At 39.3% G+C, this 15,050-nt stretch overlaps 2 pseudogenes; both read left to right on the forward strand.

Moving 5' to 3' along the window:
• Positions 1-516: 516 nt before the first annotated feature.
• On the forward strand, positions 517-1,163 carry LOC138845067 (high mobility group protein B2 pseudogene; annotated as a pseudogene).
• A 10,024-nt stretch (positions 1,164-11,187) lies between these two features.
• LOC138845068 (high mobility group protein B2 pseudogene) lies at positions 11,188-11,834 on the forward strand (annotated as a pseudogene).
• The last annotated feature ends 3,216 nt before the right edge of the window (positions 11,835-15,050 follow it).

Consider the following 15,050-nt stretch of genomic DNA (forward strand, 5'->3'; position numbering starts at 1 on the left):
CCCTATTTAATAAAGGAAATAAAACAAACAGGAGAAAGAAGAATCCCTTTAGCAAATGGTTTAAAGGAAAGTGATTATCCATATGTAGAAGCCTGAAAAGATACCCCAACACCTCATACACTATGTAAAAGCAACTCAAGGTAAATTAAAAGTCTAAATATAAAACCAAAACCTTGAGAGCTTGTTTTGAGGTTCTAGCAGGGGAGCGCAGCTACTCGTATACCCTTGACCGAAGACCGGTCCTCCTCTAGCGGGGAAGGTCGTCCTCTTCGACTGAGCACACAGCTTCGGGAGGGACGCACGTGGATTGGTGAGGGAGGAAGGGGACACCCGCCTAGCCAGCCAGATCAGCCGAAGCAACCCTGGCGATCAATGGGGTGACAGATGTCGCAGCCAGATCGCCCTCACATCCTGAGTTCATGCTGGAGCTGAGGGAAGGAAGCAATGCCGTCGGATCTGGCTGCTCTGCGGGAGTCTGAGGAACAACTCGCACCAGGTGGCCGCCGTTCCGTTGTCATGGGTAAAGGAGACCCCAACAAGCCGAGGGACAAAATGTCCTCCTATGCCTTCTTCGTGCAGATGTGCCGGGAAGAGCACAAGAAGAAACACCCTGACTATTCGGTCAGTTTCACTGAATTCTCTAAGAAATGCTCGGAGAGATGGAAGACCATGTCTGCAAAGGAAAAGTCCAAGTTTGAAAATATGGCAAAAAGTGATAAAGCTCGTTATGACAGGGAGATGAAAAATTACGTTCCTCCCAAGGGTGCTAAGAAGGGAAAGAAAAAAGATCCTAATGCTCCTAAAAGACCACCATCTGCCTTCTTTCTCTTTTGCTCTGAACATCGCCCAGAGATCAAAAGTGAACACCTGGCCTGTCCATTGGGGACACTGCAAAAAAATTGGGTGAGATGTGGTCTGAACAGTCAGCCAAAGATAAACAACCATATGAACAGAAAGCAGCTAAGCTAAAGGAGAAATATGAAAAGGATATTGCTGCATACCGTGCCAAGGGCAAAAGTGAAGCGGGAAAGAAGGGCCCTGGTAGGCCCACAGGCTCAAAGAAGAAGAATGAACCTGAAGATGAGGAGGAAGAAGAGGAAGAGGAAGAAGATGAAGATGATGAGGAAGAGGATGAAGATGAAGAATAAATGGCTATCCTGTAATGATGAGTGTGGAGTGTGCGTGTGTGCTCAGGCAGTTGTTTTGCTAAGAATGTGAATTCAAGTGCAGCTCAATATTAGCTTCAGTATAAAAAAACTGTACAGATTTTTGTATAGCTGATAAGATTCTTTGTAGAGAAAATACTTTTTTTAAAAAATGCAGGTTGTAGCTTTTTGAGGGGCTACTACATACAGTTAGATTTTAAAGCTTCTGATGTTGAATGTTCCAAAATATTTAATGGTTTCTTTAATTTCTTGACTTGTGTATGGTAGCACAGCAAAGTTGTAGGAATTAGTATCATTTGTAAATTTGGATTTTTTGTTAGGATGTTGCATTCTGTGTTGTTTTTTTTAAAAAAAATTTGTAATAAAATTATGCATGTTAAAAAAAACCCAAAACCTAAGTAAACATATGAGAAACTGTAAAACATTAGCATAGACAACAGTTTTGGGTCAGATTCCAAAAGCACAAGTAACAAAATAAAATATACAAATTTGAGCATATCAAATTAAGATACATCTTCATAACAAAGTAATCAACAGAGTGAAGATACAATGGACAGAATGGCAGGAAACATTGAAAACTCTGACTATGACAAAACATTGATAGCCAGAACATACATATATAGAACTGGAAAAACTCCAAACAAGAAGCAAAATGTACACGTAAGAAATGGGCAATGATCAGAATAGATGTTTCTCAGAAGAAGAAATCTCAATGGTCAAGACATAGATGAACATGCCCAATATCACTAGCCATTAGGGAAATGTAAATCAAAACCAATAGCAGACTCCATCTGTGGGAGAAGACAATGCTTGGGTTTTCATTTGTGCAACAAGTGGGTTTAGAGGACCCTGTTCACCATTAGAGGGCAGAGTCTACATGGAAGTAAAGAATCCTTAATACTTTCCTAATGGGCTTGTTGAATTCTTGACTAGTGCCTATTACCTTTGCCACAACCTTTCCAGTCTCACTACTTTCCTTCTTCCTCTTCTCTATAGCTTGCAAAAACAGTATATCTTCTATATACGGAGGATACTTTTGTTTTGTTTTATTCCTTCTGTCTCATGATGTTCCTCTAAGAAATCACAACCCTCCAAATATTCATTCATTTATGCAGTCTGCAGTTTTCATGGGCTACTACATGGCAAAGTACTAGGTTAAAGGAAAGGTATAGGTCAGGAACTGAGCAAAGTTCACAATGATGTAGCCATTGGGGAAATGAACCTGATGGAAGACATCTCTCTCTCTCTCTCTCTCTCTCTCTCTCTCTCTCTGTCTCTCCTTCTCTCTCTGTGTAGCTCTGATTTTCAAATAAATAAATAAATCTTTAAAAACTAACTAAATAAATATACTAATAACCTGGTGGCAACACCTTTCTATCAGAACATGTGAAGCACTCAAACACAGTTTGTCCCAGAAAGTCAGCCATAGTTTTCAAGGGCACATCTTCTACTCCATTTGTGGACATCTCTGTGTGGCGTAAGGGGTACTTATTTCTTCCATTCTTCTTTCTTACCACTCTCACAGTTATAACTTCTATTGATGCTTCCACAGAGCAGTCTTTATGAAATTGTAGAACTAATATCCTCCCATTTCAAAAATGTCATGGGTTTAACCACAGAACCCAAAATAAGACAAGTAACTGGCCTTCTTAATTACACAGTGTGGAATGTAAGATTCTCAGTGGATCACTGGGTAACTGTAAAGTACTGCGCAGAGAAAAAGATGTTACTTATCTGTATTTATGATGTTGTAATTCTCCACTTTATGCAAACTCAGATTAAAAGGGCTCCAGTTAGTGGGCAACACTGTTGCATAGTGGGTAAAGCTACTGCCTGCAGTGTCAGCATCCTATATGGGTGCCGGTTGGGATCCTGGCTGCTGCACTTCCCATCCAGCTCTCTGCTGTGGCCTGGGAAAACAGTAGAATATGGCCCAAATATACTGATTTCCAATGCAATATTTGAATACTTGAAGCAGGAACGCTAAGTACTTCTTTGCCAAAATAACATGTTTTGTCCAGTGTAAAACCCATTTGCCATCCCAATACACAAAGGGATTTGGGGCAATAAGGAAAAAAGAAGTCCACACATGCAGAAATTTTAAGCAAAACAAAATAGAGAATGTATTTAGTTTCATGAAAATCACACAAGAATTAATAGTATTCCACCCATTTGCAACAAATATTTTTAAGTTTAATGAATGAATAAATTTTCAGTTACATAGCAGAAAACTTCTACCCTCTCCCATAAAACTGAAAAAGAAACTTTTTAAAAGTAAAAACTGATGAAAGAATTCTGCAATACATGTTAATGTTAAGTAGCCCAGCAGAGTTTATTTAGAAATACAAACACACACACAGAAAATAAATACATTAAAATCTTACTGAATAGTCCAGTAATAGTTCAGGATCCAATATGTGTGCAAAAGATTCTGGATTTCCCAGTCACTTTGTATAGGAAATGATGTGCTTTGCTATGTAGCATGTACCTTTAGATTCCTGAACACCTCCACTTTGCTTCTTACCCTGAGTCCCAGCAAATACAGGAACACAGCTGTTGAGTCATTCATTTTCTGGATTTGGGAATATCAAAGAATTAATGAGTATAGAAAGTTGTACAGCAAAGACCAAGAATATCCAAGGGAGTTCAGGAAAATCAATTGAACAAGTCAAAATACTATGAATGTATACTGAATGCTCTGTTTTTAATATGTCTTACTTACCTAAAAAGACATGAGGGCTATTGCTCTCTCTCTTAATACAACTAAGGAGAAGATATCACCAATGCTCAAGAAAAATGAATACACAGCAGAGCTAATACAAAATCCCAAAATTCCAAAATAGAAAAACTGGATATGCACTCCTTACACACACCCTGAAGTGACAATGAAGTAGAACAAATCTAAAATTAGAAAAAATTCTTTTTTTAAAGATTTATTTATTTATTTTAAAGTCAGAGTTGCACAGAGAGAGGCAGAGAAGAGAGAGGGGTCTTCCATCCACTGGTTCTCTCCCCAGTTGGCTGCAATGGCCAGAGTTGTGCCAATCCAAAGCCAGGAGCAAGGAGCTTCTTCCAGGTCTCCCACATGTGTGCAGGGGCCCAGGACTTGGGCCATCTTCTACTGCTTTCCCAGGCTTTAGCAGAGATCTGGATCCATATGAGCTGCCAGCACTGCAAGTGGTGGCTCTACCCACTATGCCACACCACTGGCCCTGAAAATTCTTGTCAAATTAAGAACATTTAACCTTTGTTTTAGAGTGCATTATTAAAATATCTAAACTGGGGGAATACATAATTTCTTTCTTTAGAAATCAGAAGAGAAAAAGAACACTTCAAGCCTACTGTGACACCACACAGAAGGAATGGAGAATCATGACCTCAATTAGCCTAGGGACAGAATAAAAGGGAGGGAAATAGGAACAACAGAATTAAGATGAATAAGCTTTGAGAGCTGAGGGAATCTGAATGTAAAGAAAAGGCATACAGTTAACTGAAACAATAGAGATAAGTCTGAGAGGAAAAAACATTGTTAAGACATATTAATGGGGCCAGAGCTGTGGCTTAGTAAAGTAAAAAAAAAATCTCAAATTTGTTTTTAAATTATATAATTAAAAAAGATTAAAAAAAGATGTTCAATCTTAAGTCTCTACAGCATAAGATATACATCAATTTTCCCAGGTTCTATTTGCATTTATTAACAAAGTTTCATGGGTATAATCACTAAAGTGGCTCCAATAAGTCTTTTTATAAAAATTATTTTTTATTTTGACAGGCAGAGTGGACAGTGAGAGAGACAGAGAGAAAGGTCTTCCTTTTTCTGTTGGTTTACCCCCTAGTGACCGCTGCCGCCAGTGTGCTGTGGCTGGCACATGGCGCTGATCCAAAGCCAGGAGCCAAGTGCTTCCTCCTGGTCTCCCATGCAGGTACGGGGCCCAAGCACTTTGGCCATCCTCCATTGCACTCCTGGGCCATAGCAGAGAGCTGGACTGGAAGAGGAGCAACTGGGACAGAATCTGGCTCTCCCAGCAGGACTAGAACTTGGTGTGCCTGCACCGCAGGTGGAGGATTAGCTTATTGAGCCATGGCGCCTGCCTCCAATAAGTCTTAACCTGGGATGCAACTAAATTTAACAAGGATACTCAATAGGAATTTTAGAAGAATTCCAAAATATGTATCAGAATAAAAATACTTTACTTGGTACATCTCATTTTAACTATACTATTGTCTAAATTTCCAAATGTCAGATGTACTAAAAAAATCCCCAAAGCAGCAGAGTTGGTCCGACATGATGAGGAATAAAATAAAGAAAATGAGAATTCGCAGATCCCAGATTAAAATAACCAAGAAGGCCCAATAACAGAAAACTCAATGTCTTCATACACTAACATTTATTACCTCAGATTTATTTAACAAAAAGGTGATTATTCCAGCTACATCCCATTAGGTAGCCCAATTTTACCTGCTAAATCCATTTAAAAAAAGCACCTCATGATATATTACTAAAATCATATTGCTATATGCCATCCACCATGTCCACTGTACCTTATACCTAATGTTAACAGATTTGATGAAAATCAGTAGATAAATGATGTGTTTTAACCAAGTGTGGGAAATGTCTTTTGTTCAACGTTTTTCCAAAAACCCCTCAGTCTCAGTTTGCCTTCACATTGAAAAGACACTTCTGAGGTTTACTAATCAGTCCAGCTTCTTCGGGCCTCCCTCCAATGAAAGGGGCTAAAATCCATCAAAATAAACTCTAGGCACTGTCCTTGTGCTCCCCGTGACTTTTTCACTCTAGGGGCTCACAAACCTTCTAAATTCTTTAGATCACCTGTGATGTCCGTTAGTTCTCAAAGACTATGATGCAAGTAATTTCCCCTCTTGGAACCTTGTTATTAACTGTGCTGTATGAGAAATGAAGTCTCCTACACACCTTGTGCTTACGATTCTCCAAACCATGTTGCCTGCTAGGACTTTGGCCATGAATATAGGACAGCAATACCTGGACATGATTACGGAGATCTCCTTAATAAAGGATAGACTGGGGCCAGCACTGTGGTGCAGTGGTGTAATCCTTTACCTGCAGTGCTGGCACCCCATATGAGCACCAGTTCTAGTCCCCATTTCTCCTTTTCCCATCCAGCTCTCTGCAATAGCCTGGGAAAGCAGTAGAAGCTGTTCCAAGTGCTTTGGTCCCTGCCAAAATGTGGGAGACCTGGAAGCTCCTAGCTCAGATTGGCCCAGCTGCAGACATTGCAGTCATTAGGGGAGTAAATGAGCATATGGAAGACCTTTCTCTCTGTCTCTTCCTCTCACTGTCTGTAAGTACACCTGTCAAATACGTAAATAAATTCTATATATATATATTTACATTTATTTATATATATTTATGTATATAAATATATTCATATATAAAATATATTATGCTTTATCATATAATATATTATATAATATATAATAATTATAAACAGATAATATTATATAATTTACTATAACTATTATATATATTATATATATATATTATTGAGATGACTTCAATAGCCAGAGTGTGGCCAGGTTGAAGCCAGGAGCTCCTCCTCCAATGTGTGTGGCAGCAACCCAGGCACTTGGACCATCTTTCACTGCTTTTTCAATCCATTGGTATGGAGCTGGATCAGAAATAATTATATATTTATATATGAATAAATTCATATATAATATTTATATATAATTATATATTATATATTTATGATAATTATATGTAATTCCATATTATGTATAGAAATATATAATATATATTATAATATATAAATATATATACGATGGATCAAAATGCGGCATTCTCCATTTGGCAGAAGAGACAGGCTCCAATATCTACTGTCTATGTCAGTATGTCAGTATAATGCAGGAGGTAACCCCTCTACCAAATAAGAAAATCTATTTCAGTTCAGCTGGACATCATTCTGCTGACTGTTGACCTTATTACTGTTAGTCTGGATGCTTTCATTGGTTGCAATCCAGAGACCCAATTTTCCCATAGATATAAACATCAGCAAACATGAAAATTTGGTAAGAAAAGCTTAAACTGAGAGTTATGATTAATAACTATTTTAACAAAATTTCTCAGAACCCATCTAATCCAAACCTTGGACAATTGGGAGCTGTTGTACTTAGCCCACCCATAATCAAAATGGATTCTAAATCCTTCAACTGCAAGGAGAGTATCATAGACATTAATCTCCAAACGGATCCAGTTCCCTGCTAATGTGTCTGGAAAAGCAGCACAGGGTGACTCAAATATTGGGGCTCCTGCACACTTGTGAGAGACCTGAAAGAAGCCCCCGGCTCCTGGTATCAGTCTGTCCTAGCCACACTCATTGCAGCCATTTGAGGAGTGAACAAACCAGGAGGAAGATCCATCTCTCCCACTCTCTCTTTCTAGTGCTGCCTTTCAAATTCATAAAAGGATCTTTAAGAAAATAGATCACTTCAATAAATTTGCCATTGCTCAGTCATGATGACTTTTACTACCTTAAGTTCTTTTTCAAAAGATTTATTTATTGGAAAGGCAGAAAGAGGAGCTGGTGGTTGTGGTGCAGTGGACAAAGTTGCTATCTGTTACATTGGCATCCTGTATGTGCACCAGTTCAAGTACCAGCTATTCCATTTCTGATCCAGCTCCTTACCAATGGACTGAAAAAGCAGGGAAAGTTGGCCCAAGTGCTGGGATGCTGCCACGCACATCGGAGGAAAAGCTCCTGGCTTCAACCTGGCCACACTCTGGCTATTAAAGTCATCTCAAAAATGAATTAGGTGGTGGAAGATTTCTGTCTCTCCCTCTCTCTGTAACTCTTTCAAATAAGTAATTAAATATTTTAATATGATAAAAAATGGCAGAGAGACACAGAGACAAAGAGAGAAGGAAAGAGAAGCAGAGAGATATCCCATCTGCTGGTTCACTTTCTATATGGCTACAACTGTGCAAGACCAGGTTTCAAGTCCCCATTGAGGTTACAGTTCTCCAAATTAGATGACAAGAAGGAAAGAATTTGAGCTATTATCCATTTCTTCCCAGGGATATTAACATGAAACTGATTTGGAAGTGGAGTACCCAAAACTCAGATTAGCACTGCAATATAGGATGTGGGCATCTGTTGTGACTGTTAACAAATTGGAAATCCTAGAGGAAAAATCAACAGATTCCTGGACATACACAATATACCAAAATTGAGTCATGAAGACACATAGAAAAGCTAAACAAATCAAAAACCAAGACAGAGAGTGGATGAGTAATAAAGACCCTCCCAAGAAAGAAAAGTCCAGGATCAGACAGCCTCACTATTGAATTCTACAAGTCTTTTAAAGAACTAATGCTTCTCAAACTATTCAACACAATTGAAAGAGAGACAATCCTCTCAAACTACTTCTATTAATCTGACAATGACTGATTCTATCATTTATTTATACATAATGTTGAGAAAATCAGAAGTATTTGTTAGGACTTCTGCTAAAATGCACTAGATTTATAATTTTTAAATACATCTTTCCTAGATGTAATGCAGTCCTTTGCTACTTTAGAGTATCAGAAATTTAAAATGTTGGACTGGTGCTGTGGTGGAGCAGGTTAACACCCTGGACTGAAGCTCCAGCATCCCATATGGGGGCCGGTTCAATACTCAGCTGCTCCACTTCTGATCCTGCTCTCTGCTATGGCCTGGCAAAGTAGTAGAAGATGGCCCAAGTCCTTGGGCCCCTGTACCGATCTGGGAGACCTGGAACTAGCTCCTGGCTCCTGGCTTCGGATCAGCACAGCTCTGGCAGTTGCAATCAATTAGGGAGTGAACATCAGATGGAAGACCTCTCTCTTTCTCTCTGGCTCTCCTCTCTGTCTGTAACTCAACTTGTAAATAAATAAATAAATAAATCTTTAAAACAATTAAGAAATTTAAAAAGGGAAAGATTTTTAAAAGATGTATTTATTTATTGTGAGGCAGAGTGACAGATATAGAGAGGAAGAGAAAGAGAGGTCTGCTATCCACTGGTTCACCCCTAAATGGCCAGAATGGCTGGAGCTGGGCCGATCTGAAGCCAGGTGCCAGAAGCCAGGAGTCAGCAGCTTCCTCCAGGTCTCTCACATGGGTGCAGGGGCCCAAGCACTCAGGGCATATTCCACTGCATTCCTAGGCCATTAGCAAAGAGCTGGATTGGAAGTGCAGGAGCAGGGACTCAAACTGGTGCCCATGTGGGATGCTGGTGCTGCAGGTGGATGCTTAATCTACTATGCCACAGAGTGGGCCCAGGGAAAGGTTTTAGGAAGACATCTTTCATGTAGACTAGGCTGCAATATTGCAAGGTAAGGTTTAGCTTTTATTTCCACACATCAGTATTCATCTTTTAGCAACTATAAATACTGAATATCATACATATAGACATAAATATAGGTAACTGCAGATTTTGTTGTCATTCTTTCTAATTCTCTTTTAATGTCTGCTAATAGGCCATCTTATGGATTATTATATTGATGTTACCTGTACACAACCATCAGGCATTTCCACTGTTGAATGTGTTTATGTGTACAGGTAGTTTTGTTTGTGTGTACATGAATGCACATTTGATGGAGATAGCACTGACAGTAATACTGTGAGAACTCCTAATGCTGATTTCAAACTTTCTGTCCTCCGCAGAGATGGCTGTCATTGAAGTAGACCACAGGGCCCCTTTGCTGTTGTGGACTGAAATGTGCCTCCCTAAAACTCAAACACTGAAGTGCTAACCACCAACATAACTCTACCTGAAGAAAGTGCTTTTAAGCAGATCAAATGATAGATGTGTCTGTCACATCAGAGAAGGGCTTCTGGAAAAATCGAGCCTATTAGCACCTTGATCTGATATTTTCAAGCTCTACAACTCTGAGAAGTAAAATTCCATGATTTAAATCATATTCTCTGTGGTATTTTCTTAGCAAATTAATATATCCTCATTTCTGCTAGCATTTTCTGCTGTCATCTAGAAGGTCCTTGTGATTAGCAGAGAAATATAGAAAGTAAAATCTATGATTTTAGATTACCAAGTATCTACTAACATAAAAAAGATATCCCAGAAGCAACCTACTACCATCCTCCAGGACCCAGAAAAAAAAAAAAAAACAGGAATGAGTCAAGTTGTGGGGCAGTAGAAAAGTGAATAATGAAAGATCACAGCAGAAGTAAATAAGGAAGCGTTTGATGCTGTGGTGTAGTAGGTTAATGCCTTGTCCTGCTGTGCATGCATCCCATATGTTGTTGCTAGAATACCAGGTTCTCCACTTCCAATCCAGCTCCCTACTAATGCACCTGGGAAATTGGTGGAAGATGGACCATGTTCTTGGGTGCTGGCACCCACATGAGAGACTTGGAAGAAGCATCTGGCCTTTCAAATACAGAAATCTTAAAAAAATAGAAGCAGTGTTAGCACTGTTGGAAAAACAGACACATAGTTCAATGGAAAAAATAGGCAGCTGAAATAAACTGACTTTTCTACAGCCAACCCCTATTTAATAAAGGAAATAAAACAAACAGGAGAAAGAAGAATCCCTTTAGCAAATGGTTTAAAGGAAAGTGATTATCCATATGTAGAAGCCTGAAAAGATACCCCAACACCTCATACACTATGTAAAAGCAACTCAAGGTAAATTAAAAGTCTAAATATAAAACCAAAACCTTGAGAGCTTGTTTTGAGGTTCTAGCAGGGGAGCGCAGCTACTCGTATACCCTTGACCGAAGACCGGTCCTCCTCTAGCGGGGAAGGTCGTCCTCTTCGACTGAGCACACAGCTTCGGGAGGGACGCACGTGGATTGGTGAGGGAGGAAGGGGACACCCGCCTAGCCAGCCAGATCAGCCGAAGCAACCCTGGCGATCAATGGGGTGACAGATGTCGCAGCCAGATCGCCCTCACATCCTGAGTTCATGCTGGAGCTGAGGGAAGGAAGCAATGCCGTCGGATCTGGCTGCTCTGCGGGAGTCTGAGGAACAACTCGCACCAGGTGGCCGCCGTTCCGTTGTCATGGGTAAAGGAGACCCCAACAAGCCGAGGGACAAAATGTCCTCCTATGCCTTCTTCGTGCAGATGTGCCGGGAAGAGCACAAGAAGAAACACCCTGACTATTCAGTCAGTTTCACTGAATTCTCTAAGAAATGCTCGGAGAGATGGAAGACCATGTCTGCAAAGGAAAAGTCCAAGTTTGAAAATATGGCAAAAAGTGATAAAGCTCGTTATGACAGGGAGATGAAAAATTACGTTCCTCCCAAGGGTGCTAAGAAGGGAAAGAAAAAAGATCCTAATGCTCCTAAAAGACCACCATCTGCCTTCTTTCTCTTTTGCTCTGAACATCGCCCAGAGATCAAAAGTGAACACCTGGCCTGTCCATTGGGGACACTGCAAAAAAATTGGGTGAGATGTGGTCTGAACAGTCAGCCAAAGATAAACAACCATATGAACAGAAAGCAGCTAAGCTAAAGGAGAAATATGAAAAGGATATTGCTGCATACCGTGCCAAGGGCAAAAGTGAAGCGGGAAAGAAGGGCCCTGGTAGGCCCACAGGCTCAAAGAAGAAGAATGAACCTGAAGATGAGGAGGAAGAAGAGGAAGAGGAAGAAGATGAAGATGATGAGGAAGAGGATGAAGATGAAGAATAAATGGCTATCCTGTAATGATGAGTGTGGAGTGTGCGTGTGTGCTCAGGCAGTTGTTTTGCTAAGAATGTGAATTCAAGTGCAGCTCAATATTAGCTTCAGTATAAAAAAACTGTACAGATTTTTGTATAGCTGATAAGATTCTTTGTAGAGAAAATACTTTTTTTAAAAAATGCAGGTTGTAGCTTTTTGAGGGGCTACTACATACAGTTAGATTTTAAAGCTTCTGATGTTGAATGTTCCAAAATATTTAATGGTTTCTTTAATTTCTTGACTTGTGTATGGTAGCACAGCAAAGTTGTAGGAATTAGTATCATTTGTAAATTTGGATTTTTTGTTAGGATGTTGCATTCTGTGTTGTTTTTTTTAAAAAAAATTTGTAATAAAATTATGCATGTTAAAAAAAACCCAAAACCTAAGTAAACATATGAGAAACTGTAAAACATTAGCATAGACAACAGTTTTGGGTCAGATTCCAAAAGCACAAGTAACAAAATAAAATATACAAATTTGAGCATATCAAATTAAGATACATCTTCATAACAAAGTAATCAACAGAGTGAAGATACAATGGACAGAATGGCAGGAAACATTGAAAACTCTGACTATGACAAAACATTGATAGCCAGAACATACATATATAGAACTGGAAAAACTCCAAACAAGAAGCAAAATGTACACGTAAGAAATGGGCAATGATCAGAATAGATGTTTCTCAGAAGAAGAAATCTCAATGGTCAAGACATAGATGAACATGCCCAATATCACTAGCCATTAGGGAAATGTAAATCAAAACCAATAGCAGACTCCATCTGTGGGAGAAGACAATGCTTGGGTTTTCATTTGTGCAACAAGTGGGTTTAGAGGACCCTGTTCACCATTAGAGGGCAGAGTCTACATGGAAGTAAAGAATCCTTAATACTTTCCTAATGGGCTTGTTGAATTCTTGACTAGTGCCTATTACCTTTGCCACAACCTTTCCAGTCTCACTACTTTCCTTCTTCCTCTTCTCTATAGCTTGCAAAAACAGTATATCTTCTATATACGGAGGATACTTTTGTTTTGTTTTATTCCTTCTGTCTCATGATGTTCCTCTAAGAAATCACAACCCTCCAAATATTCATTCATTTATGCAGTCTGCAGTTTTCATGGGCTACTACATGGCAAAGTACTAGGTTAAAGGAAAGGTATAGGTCAGGAACTGAGCAAAGTTCACAATGATGTAGCCATTGGGGAAATGAACCTGATGGAAGACATCTCTCTCTCTCTCTCTCTCTCTCTCTCTCTCTGTCTCTCCTTCTCTCTCTGTGTAGCTCTGATTTTCAAATAAATAAATAAATCTTTAAAAACTAACTAAATAAATATACTAATAACCTGGTGGCAACACCTTTCTATCAGAACATGTGAAGCACTCAAACACAGTTTGTCCCAGAAAGTCAGCCATAGTTTTCAAGGGCACATCTTCTACTCCATTTGTGGACATCTCTGTGTGGCGTAAGGGGTACTTATTTCTTCCATTCTTCTTTCTTACCACTCTCACAGTTATAACTTCTATTGATGCTTCCACAGAGCAGTCTTTATGAAATTGTAGAACTAATATCCTCCCATTTCAAAAATGTCATGGGTTTAACCACAGAACCCAAAATAAGACAAGTAACTGGCCTTCTTAATTACACAGTGTGGAATGTAAGATTCTCAGTGGATCACTGGGTAACTGTAAAGTACTGCGCAGAGAAAAAGATGTTACTTATCTGTATTTATGATGTTGTAATTCTCCACTTTATGCAAACTCAGATTAAAAGGGCTCCAGTTAGTGGGCAACACTGTTGCATAGTGGGTAAAGCTACTGCCTGCAGTGTCAGCATCCTATATGGGTGCCGGTTGGGATCCTGGCTGCTGCACTTCCCATCCAGCTCTCTGCTGTGGCCTGGGAAAACAGTAGAATATGGCCCAAATATACTGATTTCCAATGCAATATTTGAATACTTGAAGCAGGAACGCTAAGTACTTCTTTGCCAAAATAACATGTTTTGTCCAGTGTAAAACCCATTTGCCATCCCAATACACAAAGGGATTTGGGGCAATAAGGAAAAAAGAAGTCCACACATGCAGAAATTTTAAGCAAAACAAAATAGAGAATGTATTTAGTTTCATGAAAATCACACAAGAATTAATAGTATTCCACCCATTTGCAACAAATATTTTTAAGTTTAATGAATGAATAAATTTTCAGTTACATAGCAGAAAACTTCTACCCTCTCCCATAAAACTGAAAAAGAAACTTTTTAAAAGTAAAAACTGATGAAAGAATTCTGCAATACATGTTAATGTTAAGTAGCCCAGCAGAGTTTATTTAGAAATACAAACACACACACAGAAAATAAATACATTAAAATCTTACTGAATAGTCCAGTAATAGTTCAGGATCCAATATGTGTGCAAAAGATTCTGGATTTCCCAGTCACTTTGTATAGGAAATGATGTGCTTTGCTATGTAGCATGTACCTTTAGATTCCTGAACACCTCCACTTTGCTTCTTACCCTGAGTCCCAGCAAATACAGGAACACAGCTGTTGAGTCATTCATTTTCTGGATTTGGGAATATCAAAGAATTAATGAGTATAGAAAGTTGTACAGCAAAGACCAAGAATATCCAAGGGAGTTCAGGAAAATCAATTGAACAAGTCAAAATACTATGAATGTATACTGAATGCTCTGTTTTTAATATGTCTTACTTACCTAAAAAGACATGAGGGCTATTGCTCTCTCTCTTAATACAACTAAGGAGAAGATATCACCAATGCTCAAGAAAAATGAATACACAGCAGAGCTAATACAAAATCCCAAAATTCCAAAATAGAAAAACTGGATATGCACTCCTTACACACACCCTGAAGTGACAATGAAGTAGAACAAATCTAAAATTAGAAAAAATTCTTTTTTTAAAGATTTATTTATTTATTTTAAAGTCAGAGTTGCACAGAGAGAGGCAGAGAAGAGAGAGGGGTCTTCCATCCACTGGTTCTCTCCCCAGTTGGCTGCAATGGCCAGAGTTGTGCCAATCCAAAGCCAGGAGCAAGGAGCTTCTTCCAGGTCTCCCACATGTGTGCAGGGGCCCAGGACTTGGGCCATCTTCTACTGCTTTCCCAGGCTTTAGCAGAGATCTGGATCCATATGAGCTGCCAGCACTGCAAGTGGTGGCTCTACCCACTATGCCACACCACTGGCCCTGAA

Source organism: Oryctolagus cuniculus, chromosome 13, assembly GCF_964237555.1.
Source record: "Oryctolagus cuniculus chromosome 13, mOryCun1.1, whole genome shotgun sequence".
In the NCBI taxonomy this organism is placed as follows: Eukaryota; Metazoa; Chordata; class Mammalia; order Lagomorpha; family Leporidae; genus Oryctolagus; species Oryctolagus cuniculus.